Source organism: Papio anubis, chromosome 11 (genome assembly GCF_008728515.1).
Source record: "Papio anubis isolate 15944 chromosome 11, Panubis1.0, whole genome shotgun sequence".
Taxonomy (NCBI): Eukaryota; Metazoa; Chordata; class Mammalia; order Primates; family Cercopithecidae; genus Papio; species Papio anubis.
Genome location: NC_044986.1, coordinates 67,882,263 through 67,902,132, shown reverse-complemented (window position 1 = coordinate 67,902,132; position 19,870 = coordinate 67,882,263). Strand labels below are relative to the sequence as shown.

Sequence of the window (19,870 nt, the reverse complement as noted above, 5' to 3'; positions counted from 1 at the left end):
GACAGGCCAGACCCTCGTCCCCAGAGGAAAGCCTCAAACACTCCACGTTGCTGCACCTTCCTTAGCTTTCTAGGCTGTGTCACTCCCTGCTTGGAAAACTCCCAAAAGCAAAAAGCAACAGAAAGATGAATTTAATACTTATACTTCTCATAGAAAGAGCACAGAGATAGGGAGGCACACCTTGGGAGGCTCAGGTGGGAAGATCACTTGAGCCCAGGAGGTCAAGGCTGCAATGAGCTATGATCTCACCACTGCACTCCAGCCTGGGCAACAGAGAAAGACCTTGCCAAAAAAAAAAAAAATTACCTGCTTCTTTTCACTTTTTCAAAGCGGATACTACAAAATTTAAAACTGCACATGTGGCTTGCATTATTTTTCTACTGGGCAGTGCAGCTGTGGACTCTCAGCATGAAGTCCCAGCAACTAGATGGAGACTGGGACACAGGTGATGTTCAGTATTGGCTGAGGAATGGCGTCCCCAACAGTAGATGTGAGATCCTAAAGCACAGACAGGATGGGTTTGGAAGGATCCCCCACCCTACCACCCAGTTATGTGCTGGTTTTCTAGTGAAAGTCCATCCATGACTGGGCACGATGGCTCATGTCTGTAATCCCAGCACTTTGGGAGGCCAAGGCAGGTGGATCACCTGAGGTTAGGAGTTCAAGACCAGCCTGGCCAACATGATGAAACCCCATCTCTACTAAAAATACAAAAATTAGCCTGGCGTGGTGGCATGCACCTGTAGTCCTAACTACTTGGGAGGCTGAGGCAGGAGAATTGTTTGAATCCGGGAGGTGGAGATTGCAGTGAGCCAAGATTGTGCCACTGTATTCACTCTAGCCTGGGCGACAGGGAAAGACACTGTCAAAAAAAAAAAAATAATAGTCCACCTGTGCCTCACCCTCTAAGAAAAAGCCTTAGGCCCCCATAGAGTGTCTGAGAAAGGTCTGGCCTAGAGTTCCATTGCCACTGGTTCCCTGGAGATGACATCAGTGATCCTGGCTCCAGGAAAGAAGGGCAAGATCAGCCTCCTGCCGGGCCAGGGGCAGTTCCTAGCAGGAGAAGGAACACGGGGAGCTGGAGGAGAATAAACTCCCTTATAAGCCGGGGCAGGATGGCTAAGCTCCTGTCTCTGTAGGCAAGGAACAGAAGAAAAGTGAGCAGAGCTAAAGGGCACACCTCAGAGGGACTCAGCCCACACTAACCCGAAGCCAGGGAAAGCCAGCATTCCTCGGGGACAGAATTAGTGATACAAATTGATACCCAGACAGGGTCGCGGCTTCCCCTTTTGTTTTCCCTTTCTACCCTCCCACTCCCTCTCTCTTGCTCTCTCCTCTACTTCCCTCCCTCCCTTGCTTTCACTGGCTCCCAAATTACAGCCTTCTCTCAGAAACAGACACAATCAAGGTGGTGTGCATGGCCCTTGTCACAAATGGCATCTCAGGTCCTCTCCAAATGGAGCATGGCCTTTAAAGAGGAAGGTGATATCACTAACCTCCTGCCTCGAGGAAGATGCATCTCCAGGAAGACACAGGTCAGAAAAAAACTCCCGCCCTCTTCGGCTGATTGGCCTGAGGCAGGCTCTGGGTGGCTGATTGCAGGGCCAGGCCTGGGGCTGCTGGGGTCTGAAAGACGAGGCATGCCCGCCCTCCTCAACACTCCTTGTGCTGGAGCGGGAGGAGCAGGGCTCTGCCCTTGACTGGCCAGCATTCAGGCTCAGCTTCATCTGGGGTCCTTAAACAAGCTTACTCTCTGACTCTAGGTCTCAGTTTCCCCACTTGTAAAATGGAACCACTGGCTGGTCTCTGAGAACACTTCCAGACCTTGAGTACAGGTCACAAACTCAAATGGCTAAAGGAGCAAGGCGGTATCGGAAATGAATAAAGTGGGGTCTAAAGTGAGGCGATAGGGAATGATGAGGACTGTGGAGAACTGCAAGCTGCAGGCTCACGTAAATCTAAAAGGCAGCTGCAGGCAAAACTCACAGGGGCGACAGAAGTCAGAGTGAAGTCAGAAGAGTAGTTACTTCTGGAGTGGATAACATGGGGTGGGAGGGGGCATCAGAGAGCCTGCCAAGTCACTGGAGATGTTCTGTATCTCCATGGCAGTGAGGTGGTTACACAGGTGTATACATATGTGAAAATTCACCACTTCCACTTAAGATCTGTTGACCTTATTTTATGTATGTATGTATGTCTTATTTATTTATTTATTTATTTATTTATTTATTTATTTATTTATTTATTAAGACAGGGTCTTGCTCTATCGCCCAGACTGGAGTGCAGTGGCACGATCTCAGCTCATTGCAACCTCTGCCTCCCAGGTTCAAGAGATTCTCATGCCTCAGCTTCCTGAAAACCTGGGACTGCAGGCACGTGCCACCACGCCCAGCTAAATTTTTTACATTTTTAGTAGAGACGGGGTTTCACCATGTTGCTCAGGCTGGTCTCTAACTCCTGACCTCAAATGATCCACCCACCTCGGCCTCCCAAAGTACTGGGATTACAGGCATAAGCCACTGTGCCTGGCCCATTAAATAATTTTTAAAAGAAAATAGCACTTTGGGAGGCTGAGGCGGGCAGATCACAGGGTCAAGAGATCGAGACCATCCTGGTAAACATGGTGAAACCCCGTCTCTAATAAAAACATAAAAATTAGCTGGGTGTGGTGGCATGCACCTGTAGTCCCAGCTACTCGGGAGGCTGAGGCAGAAGAATCACTTGAATCCGGGAGGCGGAGGTTGCAGTGAGCTGAGATCGTGCCACTGCACTCCAGCTTGGCGAAAGAGAGATACTCCGTCAAAAAAAAAGAAGAAAGAAAGAAAAGAAAGGAAAGAAAGGAAAGAAAGGAGGGAAGGAGGGAGGGAGGGAAGGAGGGAGGGAAGGAAGGAAGGAAGGAAGGAAGGAAGGAAGGAAGGAAGGAAGGAAGGAAGGAAGGGAAAGAAAGAAAATGAAAGAGAGAGAGAGAGAAAGAAAAAGAAAGAAAGAAAGAAAAGAAAAGAAAAGAAAAGAAAAGAAAAAGAGAGAGAGGGGTACCTGCAACTCAGCTCCAACCAACAACTGTTCAACTGTTGGTTGGCAACATGGACACAATGTTGCTAGTTCTAATCAGAGATGCCAGAAGTCTAGATGTTTACACTGGACTGCTGGATTTTTAAATGCTATCAGTAAGTAATTACAAATGAAAAACCACAACATCTCCCACCCAACGTGCGCTCGCACACACACACATATATACACACATACACACATTCAGGAAGAATTCAATTTATGAAGAACAGGTTTCACCTCTTTACTAGAATACATTGTGCCTAACATATAAGTAAGTCAAAGGGATACAATAAAAGCTACTACATTTTGCATGTATACTGTGTGCCAGGTACTACACAAAAGGCATTGTGTAAAGTTGTCCTCTTATTAATGCTCATAGCAAGCTTATAGGGCAATTGAAAATTATTCCCATTTTACAGATGAGAAAACTAAGTCAAATCCAAGGCTTTAGAGCTCTAGTGGAAGAACTGGTGCTCAATATCAAGTCTGTCAGCCTGCAAACTGCCTTATGAAAATCACAAAGTGAATGCATTATGATCATAATAATAACCAACACTTGCCTGGGGTTTTAGAATATGTAAAAAATATGAATGCTAAAACTGAACCTGCTGTGTCACTCTCAGCAACACAGCCTGCAGCCCCTGAGGCTGAGGAGGGCTGTCTGATATTCCCATTCCCCTCACCAATACATTGAGCTATGCCAACATTTATTATCGAGGTGACACAGGGCCCCAAGACCTCAAACCCTGAGGCCCCAAATATATGGAGCTGTGGGCAGCAGCAGCGGCCCACCCCACTCTCCATGAGGGATTCTGATCAACTTTCACACTGAAAGACTAGAAAACTGTCTCCATGTGGCTACATCTTAAATATGCCAGTTTTCTGGCTGACACCTTTCTCGTGAATAAGGTTGGTAAGAATATGCATTTTCTGCCCTATGGGATTCAATAAAGCCATTTTCATGTTGAATCCAAATAAATATGACCTATAAATGTTATAATGTTTTCTGAATTGGCTCTTTTGCAAAAATGATCATTCACCACTGTTGCAGACATTCAGATCGAGCATTAGAAACATCCAGCATGCCAGCAGCACCCCTGTACCCCAGTCATTATGCCCCCGGGAGTAACCATTATTCTGACTTCTATCACGTGGATGGGTTTTGCCACTTCTCTGTGGGGCCTATGCTTTTCAGTTCTCCCCAGTCCCCACCACTCCTTATTGTGTTACATTTGGCACTGCTTTACTCTTTTGTCTGCATCCTTGCCTCCCTAGGCATGCAAATGTCCAAGGGCAGATGCCTAGAGTCCAGAGTACAGCAAGATGGACATTCACCACCCATCTTGAAAGTAACCACCATGAAGAGTTAAAACTGGATACAGGCACAGCAAACGGTTGGTGTGTTAATGATCACTTAACAATAGGGCTGGAGAAGGTAAGAGAACCATCACCCAGCAATAACCCATTCGGTCAATGAACAGTTACTGAGCACCAACTACTCCACTAGTGTGGAGGAAAGAGATGCAGCCTGTGCCCTGGAGGAGCTCAGCGGCTACTGAGAGGCCAGAGCCATGCAGAATAGTAAGAAGCACCAAGGAAGGACCGTGAGCGAGGGAGGAACAGGCTGGAGGGGCAGCCCACCCGCACCAGCCATCCCACCCAAGGACTCAGGAGGGCTTTCTGGAGTTGACGACTCCTGAGCAGCATCAGTGTCACCCACATTATGCACAGGAGGCTGGAATATGGAAGAACCCAATCTGATCCGCAGTTCTCTACTGAAGGCAAAGTACTCCCACCCTGAAATAACCTATCTGGTAGGGTTCAACTTGTAAACAACCTTGCTCATCTATTCATGGACAAACAGGATTGCCCCAGTGCCAAGAGGAAGCCAAATCAAGGCTCAAAGTAAAATAAAATAAAATGTTTAAAAAACAACTAAAACTGGGCCGGGCGCGGTGGCTCAAGCCTGTAATCCCAGCACTTTGGGAGGCCGAGATGGGCGGATCACGAGGTCAGGAGATCGAGACCATCCTGGCTAACACGGTGAAACCCCGTCTCTACTAAGAAATACAAAAAAAAATAGCCGGGCGAGGTGGCAGCGCCTGTAGTCCCAGCTACTCGGGAGGCTGAGGCCGGAGAATGGCGTGAACCCGGGAGGCGGAGCTTGCAGTGAGCTGAGATCCGGCCACTGCACTCCAGCCTGGGCGACAGCGTGAGACTCCGTCTCAAAAAAAAAAAAAAAAAAAAAAAAAAAAAAAACAACTAAAACTGAATTTGAAAACAATGAGTTCAATGGGAATTAAGTCAATTTTTACAATCATCTTTACATATTAAGACCTGGGGGTTCAAGAAAACAGTGAGACTTACTAACCTAGTTATTTTTAAACTTTTATTATTTTTATTTATCGATTGATTTTGAGATGGAGTCTCCCCCTGTCCCCCAGGCTGGAATGCAGTGGCACAATCTTGGCTCACTGCAACCTCCATGTCCCAGGTTCAAGCAATTCTCCTGCCTCAGCCTCTCACGTAGCTGGGATTACAGGTGCCCACCACTACGTCTGGGTAATTTTTGTATTTTTAGTAGAGCCAGGGTTTCACCATGTTGGCCTAGCTGGTCTCAAACTCCTGGCCTCAAGTGATCCACCTGCCTTGGCCTCCGAAAGTGCTGGGATTATAGGTGTGAGCCACCGCACCTGGCCTAACCTAACTATTTTTGAACTCACTGATTTTCAAATGGATGTCTGAATGTCTTCACATTAGCTCGCTCTTTGTAAGGCCCTTGACTGTGTCTCCCATAGTTCCTCCTCATCACCTTGTCCCCTGGCAGAGCTGCCCTCTCTCTGGGAGAGGCTAGCTTAGGGGAAGGATAGGCTCTTTGGGCAGGGTGGGATGCCTGAGCCATGCAATGACCTTTCACCTGTGACACCATCGGCTACACCAGGCCTCTGATCCAAATCTCTCCAGCAGTGTTTCAAATCTCCTACTCTCACGCCAGCCTTGGCTTCAGGGTCATCATCCAGAGGACCAGGGGTATAACCTGCCACCATGCCTCGGCATCATCCCTGTGTCTTGAGGCTAGAGGCCTTGAACCACCCTAGGGCAGTAGAAGTTGGACGTCCAGTCCAGGATGGGGTCAAGGGAGAGCTTGGTCAGTATCCTCCCCTCTGTAGGCTGTTCCAAATTGGCACTCATGCTCCTCCACTCTGCATAAGTCCTATGGCCGCTGAGAGGTGTTATCAATGGGTCAATCCACCCATTTGGGAGGGCAGATGAGGTGGAAAGTAGTTGCTCAATTCCTTCTGCTTGAGGGACATAATCTAGTCTCAGTCTCAGGCATCCTAGAGGCAGAGTATGTATATCTAGCTTCCGGAAACCCTGCCCCCTCCACTCACCTCCTACTGGAATGTGTGCAGGGGTTTTTGTTGGTTTTTTTTTAAACAGGGTCTCGTTATATTGCCCAGTCTGGAGTACAGTGGGTATTCACAGGCACGATCCTAGCACACTACAGCCTTGAACTTCTGGGCTCAAGCAATCCTGTTGCCTCAGCCTCCCCAATAGCTGGGACTACAGGGGTTCACCACTGCACCCGGTTCCGTGTACAGTTTTGACTGCACACAAAGCTGAGATGCTATTCTAATCCGTTTAAAAGACCCTAAAACACAGACACTCTTGTGGCATTAGCATGGTACAACCCGAAGGGGCCAGTGGTGGGCTATTAATCCAAGCCTAGCAAAGCAGCCAGAGAAAGAAGTTCAATCTCATTCTCATTTCTGTTCTTATTCACTGCCCTATACAACACTCTGCACCAAGTAACTATGTAATACCTCTTAGAGAAGGCACTGTGGACGACAGCTTGAAACTTTACTGAGCACATGAGTCACCCAAGGATCTTATCAAATGCAGATTCTCATTCAGAAGGTCTGGGATGGGGCCCAAGAGTCTGCATTTCTAACAAGTCCCTAGGTGATGCCGAGGCTGCATGTCCACAGGCCACACTCAGAGGAGCAAGGTTCCACCAGACCTTCACCTCCCAGAAGAATGTGCATTTTAAATGAGCACTTCAGGAAGGTGCCCTTTAAAATATTTGGCTCAAATAAATGAACCTCAAGTGGTGAAACTGCAGGTAAGGTAGCTTGTTGGGTGGGGGAGCTATTCCAGAGGCAACCAGGACCATCTGCCATCACACCCCTCAAATCAAGCCCTTTGGTAAGCAGACGTGAGGAGCCCAGCTGTTTGGAGGTGAGGAAGGCCAAGTCAGAGAAGTATATGGGGGCCCAGCACAGAGGAGGCCAGGATGCTAGCTCTGGGCCTCCCACCCCTCACTGCTGTCCTCCAGCACTTGAGGCAGAGCTTCCTGGTTCACACTAGTCACTTCTGTGTGCCACCTTCCCAGCTCACGGGGTATACCCACCCTCTACCATGAGACACTCTGCCTTCCCGTCCTCCCCAGCCCTGGCAGCCAGAGCCAAGCCTTGCTATTCCCCCAGCCAAGGGACCCCTTCCCAGCTCCTCCTTGGCAGAGTGACATCTAGTGCCCCCACCCCTGTAGGTGCTGACAGCAGTGCGCCTACCCCTGCACCAGGAACCAAGCACTAACTCCAAGCCAGCTCTCCCATCATGGGCTGATTCATCATCACCATGCAACCGGCCCCAACTAGGTTCTTCAAGCCCGCCCTACCCCACACCCCACAACCTAATTCTTCCCTGTGTGAGGGTCTGACTCCACCCAACACACACACACACACACACACACACACACACACACACACACACACTCCTCCTGTGTCTCTCTAGCTTATTTCAAAATCCAAATTAGGGTGGGGGCACTTGCCAAGGGGCTGGAAGGCGAGGTCAATGCTAGCTCTGGTCTGAGAGGGCAAAGGATGCAGGAAAAGAAGGCTCTGGTTTCTGAATTACTAGGGAGGATGGGGGCGTATTTCTACAGAGGAAAGGCTAATTTCCTCCCAGTGGACCGCTGACAGCACTAGCGCTGGGGCTGGGGTCGCAGTGGGGCGGCGGCTGGCACCGGATCTCCGCTCACAGCACGGAGGCAGCCTCTCTAGGTGCCCGCTCCAGGAAAGCCAGGCAGAGTGCCCGCCGGCTGGCGCCGCCACTACCTCGGAACACGCGGGCTCTGCCCGAGTCCTGGGTTGACCTACGGTGGAGACGAGGGGCAGTGCTCCCGGGTGCGAGCTCCTCGGGGCAGCCAGCACCGCTCGTAGCGGGCCATCTCCAGGGCCAGGAAGGAGAAGCTCGAGCCGCATAAGGCTCCCGGCTCCGCGAGGGGCGCGTCTTCCCATAGCTGGACCGAATTTGGGAGGACGTGTAAGTCCCCTGGGGTCTCCCGCGGGCACAGGGACGTGATGAGGGGAGGGGAGAACTACGTGCCTTTAGTTCCCTTCAGCGCCGCTGCCCAGCCCGCAGTAGGGGTGCGCCCCACCCCATCCCCACTGTCCAAATGAGGACCCAGGGCTCAGAAGGGGAGGGGATTGGATCCCAACGCGCTCTACTCCCGAAAATCTCTCCACCCCAGACCTGGACCCTCTCCGTAGCGCCAAGAGCAAAGCCCCCGAATGTTCGCGGTCCCAGGACCGGGGATGGGGGATGGGGTGCCTGTCCTCCCAAGGCCAACGCGAATTGAATTCGAGTTCCCGGGAATCAAAGTTGCCGCGCGTCGGTCCGGGAGCTCGGAGCGGGGCGCGGGGCTGGGGCTAGGGGCCTGGGACCGAAGGATGCCACGAGCGCCCGCCGCGGGCGATGGCCGCGCTGAGAACAAGTGGTTCGGCAGCCGCTGTAGCCACCAACTTTCCTGCCGCGCGGCGGGCGAACGGCAAGGGGAAGGAGAGGGAAGCAAGAAGGGAAGGGGCGGTGCGTGGCTCCGGGTACCGTGTGCGTGTGTGCAGCGGCGCCGCGCCTCGCCTGGAGCTCTGCTCTCCGCCGGATCGGCCCCCGCGGGCCGCCTGCTCTTGCCCTGGACACCGCCGCGTCTCGCAGCCGGCGCGAAGGCTCATCCGCGGCGTGCCGGCCGCTCTCGGGTCCCCGCGGGCCGCTCGCCGCTCGCAACTTCAGGCGCGCTGGGGGCTTGGACTAGGCGCGCCCCAAACGTCCAGAGGCTCAGCCACCCAGCGCTCCATGCCCGGGCAGGGCTGCCCTGCCCAGCCCGGCTCAGCGTCCGGCCGCCGTCGGACGCGTCCTCTGGCCAAGCATAGCGCCTGCAGCCCACGTTCCTCTCTCCCGAGCCGCCGCCGCCGCTCAAGTCCGCGATCAACTTTCCCTTGCTTCCCCCGCCCCGCTCGGCCCCCGCCGTCCAGACCCCGCCTCCCGCCGCTCCCTCCCTCACCTCCCGTCTCGTCCGGCCCCCGCCCGCCCGCCTGCTCTCGGCGCTTCCCCACCCCTCCGGCCGCCAGGACCCCCGAGCTCCCGCCCCGGCCCCGCCCGGACCCCCCGGGAGCGGCGCCGAGCCCCGCCGGGCGCTCAGGGCATGAATATTTCAGTGCTGGCGAAGCTGCCCTCTGCCGATGTCATGGCACCGGCTGCTGTGGCAACTCCACGAATGCCCCAAAGGGGCAGGGAGGAAGCCCGCAGAAGCGGCCCCAGGTGCGAGACAGAGCCGTGCCCCACAGGGCCGCCCGCCATCCCGCAGAGGGGCGCGCAGGCGGATGGGGACCCCTAGCCTAGCGTCCGCCCTGCGCCTCCGGCAGAGCTAGGTAACGCTCCCGGGAAGCCCGGGATGGTGAGCGGGCGCTCGGCCTAGGTGAGCCCGCGCCATCTGTTGGCTTTAAGCGCCCCCTCTCTGCTCCGAGTCGCTGAGCGGTCCCTCTAGTCCGTGGGGCCGCTTGGCCTATGCTTCTCTCCAACCTTTGCCCACCCGACTTGACTCGTGCGCTCCTACCTGTGCCTCATCCCTCACTCAAGCTCAAGATGCCTCCAGGTGCTTAGAAAGGAAGGACCCTGGGTTGGAGGAGACCTGTGAGGCGGGTCCTCACCCTTTGGGAGCCCTGTCTGCAGTGCCCGAGTCATGGTCTCCTGGCTTCTTTTTGCACACCTATAGGAACAGTGACTTTATGGCTTTTTGAGACAGCTGGATCAAGGAAGGGTCCATATGCAGGTAATGGAAGAGGTTTATTCCCTACCTTTGATCTTTACTTCCCTGGGGCTAAACATTCTGATTTTTTAAAACTATTTCTCACATGACAGGATTTCTGGAGCTGTCACTGTTCCAGTCAGTACATTGACAGTACCTGCCTGGAGCCAGGCTCTGGGCGAGACTCTCTGAGCCTCAACTCATTCTATCTTCAGCAAAGTCTTTCTGGTAGGTCCTGCCATTATCCCCGTTTTACAGTGAGAAACAGGCTTTAGGAGGTTGGAGACTTGCCCCTGTGGTAGAGTCAGGTATTGAACCCAGAATCTATCTGGTTCCAAAGCTCCAGTTCCTTACCATTCGCTCATTCATTATTCATTCATTCATTGGTTCATTCATTCATTCATTCATTCATTCATTCATTCATTCACAGTCACTGCTACCTGCTAGCTAACTGAAACAGGTTCTAGGAATAGGATGGAGAACAAAGCAGGCTTGGTCCCTGTGCCCCATGAAGCTCCTCTAGTAAGGGAACCAGACATTCATCAATGAAACACATAAGCAGGTAAAATTACAGCCAGAATCAGTGCCAGGAAGAAGAGTGCTTTAATGGTGCCTGGCCTAGGGGATCAGGGAAGACCTCCTGGAGGAGGTGACTGAGCTGAAGGATGAGCAAGGGAGAGAGAGTGGAGTTTTAGGCAGGAGAAACAGCATGTGCAAAGACCCCAGGTGCCCAATATGGGCAACGGCTGGGCCAGGAACAATGGTTTGGTGGCCGCAGTTGCAATCAACTTGTGCAAAGGTAGGAAGGAGCTGGCATATGTCAGGAAGTTCAGAAAGGGTGGGGAGAGCTCTGTGCCTCCAGTGAACGAGGAAATGCTCCCGGGAAGCTTGGGAGGGTAAGTGAGCAGGCACTTGGCCTAGATGAGCCTGCACCATCTGTTGGCTTTAAGCACCCCTCTCTGATCCGAGTCACTGAGTGGTCCCTCTAGTCCTTGGCAGTGACTGTAAAGCCACAATGGAGTGGGGGCCAAACTGTGCAGGTGTGTTGGCCTTAATCAGAGGTTGATCTTTATCTTAAGACTGACAGCTTGGGCTGGGCGCAGTGGCTCAAGCCTGTAATCCCAGCACTTTGGGAGGCCGAGACGGGTGGATCACAAGGTCAGGAGATCGAGACCATCCTGGCTAACACGGTGAAACCCCGTCTCTACTAAAAAATACAAAAAAACTAGCCGGGCAAGGTGGCGGGCACCTGTAGTCCCAGCTACTCAGGAAGCTGAGGCAGGAGAATGGCGTAAACCCGGGAGGCGGAGCTTGCAGTGAGCTGAGATCTAGTCACTGCACTCCAGCCTGGGTGACAGAGTGAGACTCCGTCTCAAAAAAAAAAAAAAAAAAAAAAGACTGACAGCTTCAGAGGCCGGCATGGTAGCTGACGCCTGTAATGGCAGCATTTTGGGAGGCTGAGGCAGTAGGATCACTTGAGTCCAGGGATTTCAGACCAGCCTGAGCACCATAGCAAGCCCTTATCACTACAAAAAAATTAAATATTAGCCAGACATCATGGCATGAACCTGTAGTCCCAGCTACCCAGAAAGCTGAGGTGGAAGGATCACTTGAGCCCAAAAGTTCAAGGCTTCAGTGAGCTATTATCGTGCCACTGTGCTCCAGCCTGGGCAACAGAGCAAGACCCTATCTTAAAAAATAAAAATAAAAATAAAAAGACTGAAGGCTTCAAAGCAGGTAGCTGGAGTGGAGGTTGAGGGGTAGGAGTGTCATGATAGGATTTATAGTTAGGAAAAATGAGAATTGAGGCAGGGCACAGTGGCTCAACACATGTAATCCCAGCACTTTGGGAGGTGAGGCAGGCGGATAGCTTCAGGTCAGGAGTTTGAGACCAGGCTGCCCAACATAGCGAGACCCCATTTCTACTAAAAAATGCAAAAAAATTAGCAGGGTGTGGTGGTTTGCTCCTGTAGTCCCAGCTACTCAGGAGGCTGAGACAGGAGAATCGCTTGAACTCAGGAGCTGGAGGTTGCAGTGAGCCAAGATTGTGCCACTGCACTCCAGTCTGGGTGACAGAGCAAGACTCTATCTCAATAAAAAAAAAAAAAAAAGAGAGAGAGAGAGAGAGAGAATTGATTGAATTGATTGGGAGGCAATAGTTGACGAGAAGAGACTTCTTCAATTAAAAGTATTTATTTGTCAAATACTATGTTCCAAGAAATTTTCTAGACCAGGGGTGAGCACACCGCTACCCAGAGGTCAAATCTGCCTCATCACATGTTTTTGTAAAGAAAGTTTTAGTGGCACACAGACGTGGCCTATCCAGTTGTGTCTCCTTTCACACTACAACTATAGACATAAGGAATTTCAACAGGGACCACATGGCCTGCAAAAACAAAAATATTTACAGCCTTGCCCTTTACAGAAAAAAGTTAGCTAATCCCTGTGAATTTAGACACTTTGGATATGTGAATGAACAACACATGCACACACGCACACGCACACACATATGCACACACACACGCACACACACATACACGCATGCTTGCGCCAAACAAATCCTTGCCCTGGTGAAACTTACATGTCCTCAGGCTGCTGCAGTGCCTAGGTGATTGGTGCCAGAGGCCTGGAATGAGAGGGTGGGTAGAAGTGGAGAGAAGTGACTTTCAGGAGGTAAAAATCTACAGGGCCAAGAGAGGGAGTGGTTTTACATGAGATAGAGCAAAGGGTCAAGGAGACTTCTGGGTTTCTGGCTTGTGGTGGTAGATGGACAGCGTGCTGTTTCCTGTAATGGGGCCCTCTGAGGAGGCCGCTATGGAGACCTGAGCAAGAGCTCCCTTGGGACGTGTTGCGTGAGAGGCCTGTGCAGTCACAGAACAGAGATGCCAAGCAGGCTCTTGGACAAATGAACTGGAGCCGTGGTCCTACGTGTCTTAGATGGTCATGCTTTTAGACAGAGTGATGGAGCCAGGAGTCTGGAGCTGGGATCTGACTTCTAGATCATCCTGTAGCTGGATGGTGGCAGGTTGGACACTGGACCTCTCTTGGCCTCGTGTTCCCCATTCGTAAAATGAAAGCATGAGAAGAGGTGTTCTTCAAGGTTCTCCACTCCTCAAACCTTCTGTTACACTCTGTGCCAAGCACCGTGCTGGGAACTGGGGTATCAGCTGGGGTGCAGCCAGCCCACAGAACCACCATGAATGTGTAACAGGGAATGGAAGAGCTGAGAATTCTAACTGGATGGCGAAGCAACCCAGAGTGCAGCAACAGCAGAAAGTGTGCCACCTCTAGACTGGAGGGACAAGGGAGGAAGCAGAGTGGCCAGGATCAGGGCATACAGTGGAAGGTGAGACCACAGTGGGCCTGTGTGGTGTGGGCTCTAGTCACAGAAACACAGCTACTGCCAGAGACGGTGGAGTATGAAGACGTGTTCCGGCTTCTTTCCCCAGCCCCTCTCATCTCCCACCTGAAGCCAGCGGACCTGGGAGTTTGCGGGGTCAGCCTGCCGTGATGCAGAGCAGCAGCACCACAGAGGGGAGGAGAGAATGGCCCTGAGGGAAACAAGCCAGGACCGCACACCAGGGACACAGACGTGAGTGACATCCATCCTGTCTTCAAGGCACTCCCCGTAGGAGAGAGGGGCAGACGAATCAGTTACAACCTAGCAAGGTAAGCGTGGCAAAGTGGACAAGTGGCCCAAAGGAGAGTGGGGTGATTCATTGTCATGAAATCTTGAGTCCAGAAAGGCTGCCTGGACAAGGGGACGTCAGAGCTTGCTGCAGTGAGCTGAGACTGACCAGGAGGTCCGCAGGCAGCAGAAGCAGAAGGGCGCTCCAGGTGGAGGAGCAGCATGTGCGTAGGGCCTGGAGGCGTGCACAGGGACCCTCCCCAGGGAGCCATGGGAGCTACTGGATCCCGGAGGTGAAGAGCAGTCTTGCTGTTCTGCACATGAACCAGCCAAAGGTAGGATGATGGCATTTGCAGGAGCCTCAGAGCTGGGGAGAAGAACCCAGCCTCTATCCTCTGAACCAGCATCTCAGAAATTCTAATCTCCTCATTCCAGGAGATGAATCACCTAAATTTTCACCTTTCTGCCTTTCTGGGATTTCCATTCCTGAAACCATGTCAGGGCTGTTTCAACAACAGCTCTCGAAGTTCTCCCTAGAGCCCTTTCCTCAGGAAACACTTGCCTGTTCTCCAAGCCCGTGGGGCATCGAGGAAGGTACACCTGTGTGACAAAGAAGCACCCTTGCCACCTTATGTAGTCTGGACAAGTCACTGAACCTCTCTGTGCCTTGTTTCCACTTCTGAAAATGAGAGAATGGTGCCTGCCCAGCCTCCCTCCTGGGGTGGATGTAAAAGCACTTGGACAGCCACGAAGAGCCACAGAGATGCCAACTTCCCACTCATCCAAACTCCACTCCTACTGGGGGACCCCCACTGTATGAAGTAAGGGGTAGGACCAGGCCCTGCTTTAATTGAAAAAACTATAAAGAAAGGCCTTCTGCCTGCAGGGCACAGTGCATGACCAGGCAAGCCAGTCAGAAGCTCTACTCTCAACTTTGAACCTTGAGAAGGACCATCACGTTTATAAACAGTCAAGAATCCTTTTGAAGCTATGCAAAGCACATAGCCCTGACTCCAGGACTCCTGAGGCCTGACCTGGGTTGTATTTTCAGCTGCATTCTTGGCCACCAGCCTCCTTTTGTTCCTATTTGTTGTCTGGGTCTGTCCTCCAGTCTTCTGGTTGAATCTGCCCCTGTTAACTAACTAGCGAGTTCATTTTTTGCATCAGTAGCCAGAGTTCATTTCTGTTGCTAGCGACCGTGAGAACCCTGCCTGGTGCAGACCATCTGATTATTCTTCCGGTGATTGTCGTAGAGAGCATAGAACAGTGTAGAGTCAGCATTATTAGAATAATGCCACCTCCCCTTTCCCAAAATTAAAAAGAAAAGAGAAAGAAAGAAAAAAAGTGATATGCAGTTCCTTCCATATCCAGGGCATCTTGCCCAGGGATTTCCAGAAGCGGCCACATCTGTACAGTGGCTTCAAGATCATGTTTAGCCCACAGCACACTTGATTTTAAGATTCTCGAAGGCAGGGACTGTGTGTTTGTTCATTCACCTAACACACGTTTCTGAAGGGCCCACAGTGTGCCAGTCTGTGGGCTGGGTGCCGAGGACACAAAGAGCAAATGACATCATTTTGGTCCTCAGAGAAGCTATAGTCCAGCTGGAGAGATAGAGGCAGAAACAGTTGGGAAGAAGTAGGATGATGCCGTCCTTCAGGCTGGGACTAGGTTCAACATTGACAGAGGGGACCCCGAGCAGGGTGCAATCCACTCTAACCAAGGAGATTAGGGAAGACTCTGAACAGGAGAGACCACTTAAATAGAGCCTTGAAAGACAAGAGTACCTGGCAAGGTAAGACCGGCAAGGACATCTGAGGTAGCAGGGACTGTGTGTGCAAGGTCACAGGGGCAGCACACAGTTTAGAGACCTCAAGTAATATGGCAATAGGGCTGGACCAAGGAGTGTGCTATGCAGAGGCAGCAAGGGCTGGACCATGAAGGGTTTGAGGGCCCCACCGGGAGCCCAGGTTTCTTTCAGTAAGCAATGCTGGAGATGGAGGCGCTAGGCTTGGAGGTGCAGATACACAGTAGAAAGCGTGACCAGCTACAGGAGGAAGAGGGGACAGTGCATTGTCCCAGGGTGACCTGGGCTGACATCTTGGAGGAAGGGGCATCTCCCCTTCAATGTCTTTGCATCCTCACACACCAAATAACCAGCTGGCCTACTGGCACTCTCAGAGAATGAGGATACAAAGAAGGGAGGGAATCCAAATCTGTTGTTTTAAATATGCCAACCCCTGGAACCACCTGGAATTGGACTCCATTCCACCTTGGCCTTCCAGCCTCATGGGGGTGCTTTCTGCCGCTGCCTTGCCCCTGGGGAATGCAAGAGAGGCAGGGTGGTGCAACACGAAGCTCGCTCCACCAGGCTGTGGTTCACATGGGTCTTAGCCTACCGGTCCGAGCATCAGGTTCCTCAACTATAAATGGGTATGATAACCCCCAGGTGCTGAAACACCTCTCGAGGCTGCCTTTCAGATCAAAAGAGAAAAACACACATTAAAGTGCTTTACAAACTGTAAAAACAGAGCAGCCCTCACAGGCGAGTCTTTCCTCCCCATGAGGGTCGATGATTATTTTTAAAGCACACAAACGCCTCTCCTGTGGGTTCCTCCATAGCAGCCTCCCCATCCCTTCCTGCTCCCCCTTTCATGCCCCCACCCCACAGCTGATAAAGAGCTGTTTGTTGCTTCCTGCTGTCGTCGTCCCCAGCCCATGCGTCCTCTCCCGGGGCAGCGCCTGCCACCATAAACCAGACATGTGTGCTCCCGAGTTTAGTTTGTGAGCCCTCGGAGCCTGGCACAGCTGTGGCGGCCCCGCTTGGCTTGTGGAGGAGCAGGCTGGAAGGCTGACAAAGTGGGCTGTGGCCACCCCTCTGCAGCATGGAGGCCCCCAGGAAAGCCCCAGGGGCATGAGGTTCCCTGGGCCCAGCCTTGGAAGCTCACCCCTCCCTTGTGTGGCTGAAGAAAAGAGGGTCCTTCCCTCACATTCCTGCCCCTCTCTCCACTCTCCTCGCCCATCATTTATTTATAAGGTGTTCAGAGCAAAATGAATGACAAAAAGTTAGAAGCTAATTAAAGCTGGCACAGATTGGCACACGGGGGCATGAATTATACATTGGTGCAGAATGGCACTTGGTGGCAAGGACTGGCACCAAGTGCCCTGGGCACTGGTAGGAAGTGGGCACGAGCCCCACCTCTGCCTCGGCCCCTGCCATGCCTTTCCAAGGCACCCTCCGTCCAGGGCTCTTGGCCTCTCTCTGGAGCAGCTGGCACCTTGTCAGCCACCACCCCTCAGTGGGCAATTCCTCTCTGCACAGCCTAGCACATCCTGGCTGTGAGAACATCAATACCATAATCATAGGCTGGACTCGTCCCACAGAAGTGGTCCCTGGTTCTCCAAGCACATGCCTGTTGCCGCCTCTGCATTCACGAGAAAGGGCAAGCTTCCACAAACATGAGGGCAAGTGGAGAAGTTCTGAGACCCAGCCAGCTGATCACAACAAAGGCACATCAGAGCTGGAAGACACCGTTCAAGACCCTGCAGTCCAAACCCCACAGTGTGCTCACACAGAGAGGACCTGAGTGAGGCTCAGAGGGGGACAGGTTCTATGCAAAGGCACACAGCAAATATAATAATAACTATAACAATTATAATAAGGGTAAGATTTATTTAAAGCTCATCCTGTGCTAGCCGCTGTTCCAAGTCTTTGTATGGATGGTCTCATTCAATCCGTATGTGAAGAAGACACTATAGTTATCCAAACTGACAGGTGAGAAAACTGAGGCAGCACAGAACTGTTAAAGCAGTGTGCCCAAAGTCACAGAGCTAATGAGAGGCAAAGTCTGGATCAAATGAAATCCAAAGAGCCTGATTCTGAGCCCTGTCTCCTGTGGGCAAGGACAGTGGTTCTCACCTGACTACACTTCAGAAACTTCTGGGAGGTGAGGGGGACACAAAAATAGTATCAGTGATTCTGATTTTTTTGGTCTTGGCTAACATCTGAACACGGCCTTCTGAAAGCTCCTCAGATGATTCTAATGTGCAGAAAAAAACCATTGGTGGGGGGAGGGTTGTGGATTTTAACCCCAAAAGTCATGGATGTGAGTTCTTGTTCTGCCACTACTTAGTGACTTTGAGCCTAGGGCTTAACCTCTATGGGTCTCAGTTTCCTCAGCTGTATAATGGGGTTTGTGATAGCATGGCTCTGGAGTTGGACTGTTGGGATTTGGTTTGAACCCTGGCTCTGCCTTCTGGGCAGATTACCTAACTTCTCTTTGCCTCAGTTTGCTCATTTGTAAAATGGTGATAATACTAGCAGAGCTGTCATGAGGACTGAGTGATGTGGTGAATATAAAGTGGCACCTGGCATAGTAAGTGTTCATGAAAATGGGAGACATGGTCAGTAGCTGTCCTGGGATGGAGGAACTTTGCCTCTCATGTCCCACAGGGCTGTGGCCAAGATGAAACGAGGCCACATATAACAGAGTGGCTGCGTGCACGGCAGGACACAGTGAGAGGCTGTCAATCAGAAGAGACTGGGTCTCCTGGCTGCCTGTCCCTGACTTTCTCTTTCTTTGCATATGGGAGACATGAACACATTATCAGCACGAACATTTCAGACCACGTAGACAAACCACTGTTCTCAATTTGGTGTATTTCCTTCAAGGAATGTTCTATGTGCATATGGAAATGTAGGGTTTTTGGCTGGGGGCAGGGGTGGAAGAGAAAGATATCTATCATGACACACTTCTGTACTTTTGAATTTTGAACCATATGAATGGTTCAAATATAAAAATAAATACAAAAGGGTATGCTTCAGGCAGAAGGAAAGTGGTCCCAGATGGAAGCTTGGATATTCAGAAAGGAAACAAGAGCAATAGAAAGGGAAATATGGGTAAATACAAATGAATCTTGGCTGTATAAAACAATAAAACTAATGTTTAAAATATATAGGGAGAATTAAAATACACGATCCAATGGCACACAAGCAGGAAGGGGGTAAATGGAGTTAGAATGCTCTAAGGTCCTTGCATTGTCCAAGAAGTGGGTAGAAATGGGGAGTGTCTGGTAAACATGAATAAATCAAGGATGCCTGCTCCATCTCCAGGCTAACCCTAGAAGAGTGGTAATTGCACATATTACTAACCAGCCAGTTGAGGGAAAATGGAATAATGAAGTGTGTGTGTGTGTATTTTTAAAATTTTAAGAATTTTTTGTTTTTACAAATACAGCCATACTGCACATATTGTCCTATAACTTGTTTTTTTTTCTCTCTCTCTCTCTTAAGGTATGTCCTGTAGCTCTTTCCACAATGGTCCCCAGAGGGTCTGTCTCCTTTTTGTCTGCCAGTGTGTATCCCGTGGAATGATGGCAACAACAGAGCATTAAACCGAGTGTTGAGCTCTTCTGAACACAGGGCTCTATGTGACAGCACAGGTCACACGTCCACGGAGCCCGCCCTGACTGCAGATGATGGTGTAGGGAGAAGGCAATTCCCATTCTCCTTGTAATGCCCCCCAAAAAAGTGTCTTTTTTTTTTTTAATGTCCAGAGATCACTTTCTTCTTTTATTGGGAAGCAGACCCAGAGTTAGGGTCTCCACAACCTATAGTCAGGGACAGTAAGCAAGATCTGTTCTCTTTTGTTCTGAACCCCCACACCCCAGCCCGACCCATTAGTCCCACACAAGAAAACCTAATGTCCACCAAAAAGAGGGGCGGATTTGGACCATCCGGCCCAGTCTCCCACCCCTGGGCCCTACTGCTGCCAAACTACCCCACAAAAGAACTTGCTCTCATTCTGGTGACAGTCTTCAGAGGACAGGATGCCCATTCGGTGTGGTCTACAAGTCACTTTCTGCCAGAGGCAAGCCTTCTTCATGTGACCTCTTTGAATCACATGGTGAGAAAGTTATTTCCCTGTCAGTTCTGTCCTAGCCTATACAAACGAGCAAAGGAGAAAGTCTCAATTTGTGCAATTATGTCTTTAATACTTGATAATCCCTCTTCCTTGAACCAGAAGGAATCAGGCCTTCTGCTCTGCCTCTGGCAGGCACTTATGGCTGTATTTAATAATACTGATTTGCTATCATCATATTTATTT

The 19,870-nt window shown here is 51.2% G+C and overlaps 1 protein-coding gene across 9 annotated transcripts in view; it reads right to left on the bottom strand.

The window, feature by feature from the left end:
* Positions 1-9,317, bottom strand: part of CDH23 (cadherin related 23) — a 419,373-nt gene extending 410,056 nt beyond the window's left edge. For 8 of the 9 annotated variants that reach the window (XM_021943382.2, XM_021943384.2, XM_031652259.1 and 5 more), the window contains exon 1: positions 8,938-9,317. The gene's annotated coding sequence lies outside the window, so the exon portion shown is untranslated. The remainder of the gene's footprint in view (positions 1-8,937) is intronic. The other variant, XM_021943383.2, reaches the window with a different exon arrangement.
* Positions 9,318-19,870: the final 10,553 nt, after the last annotated feature.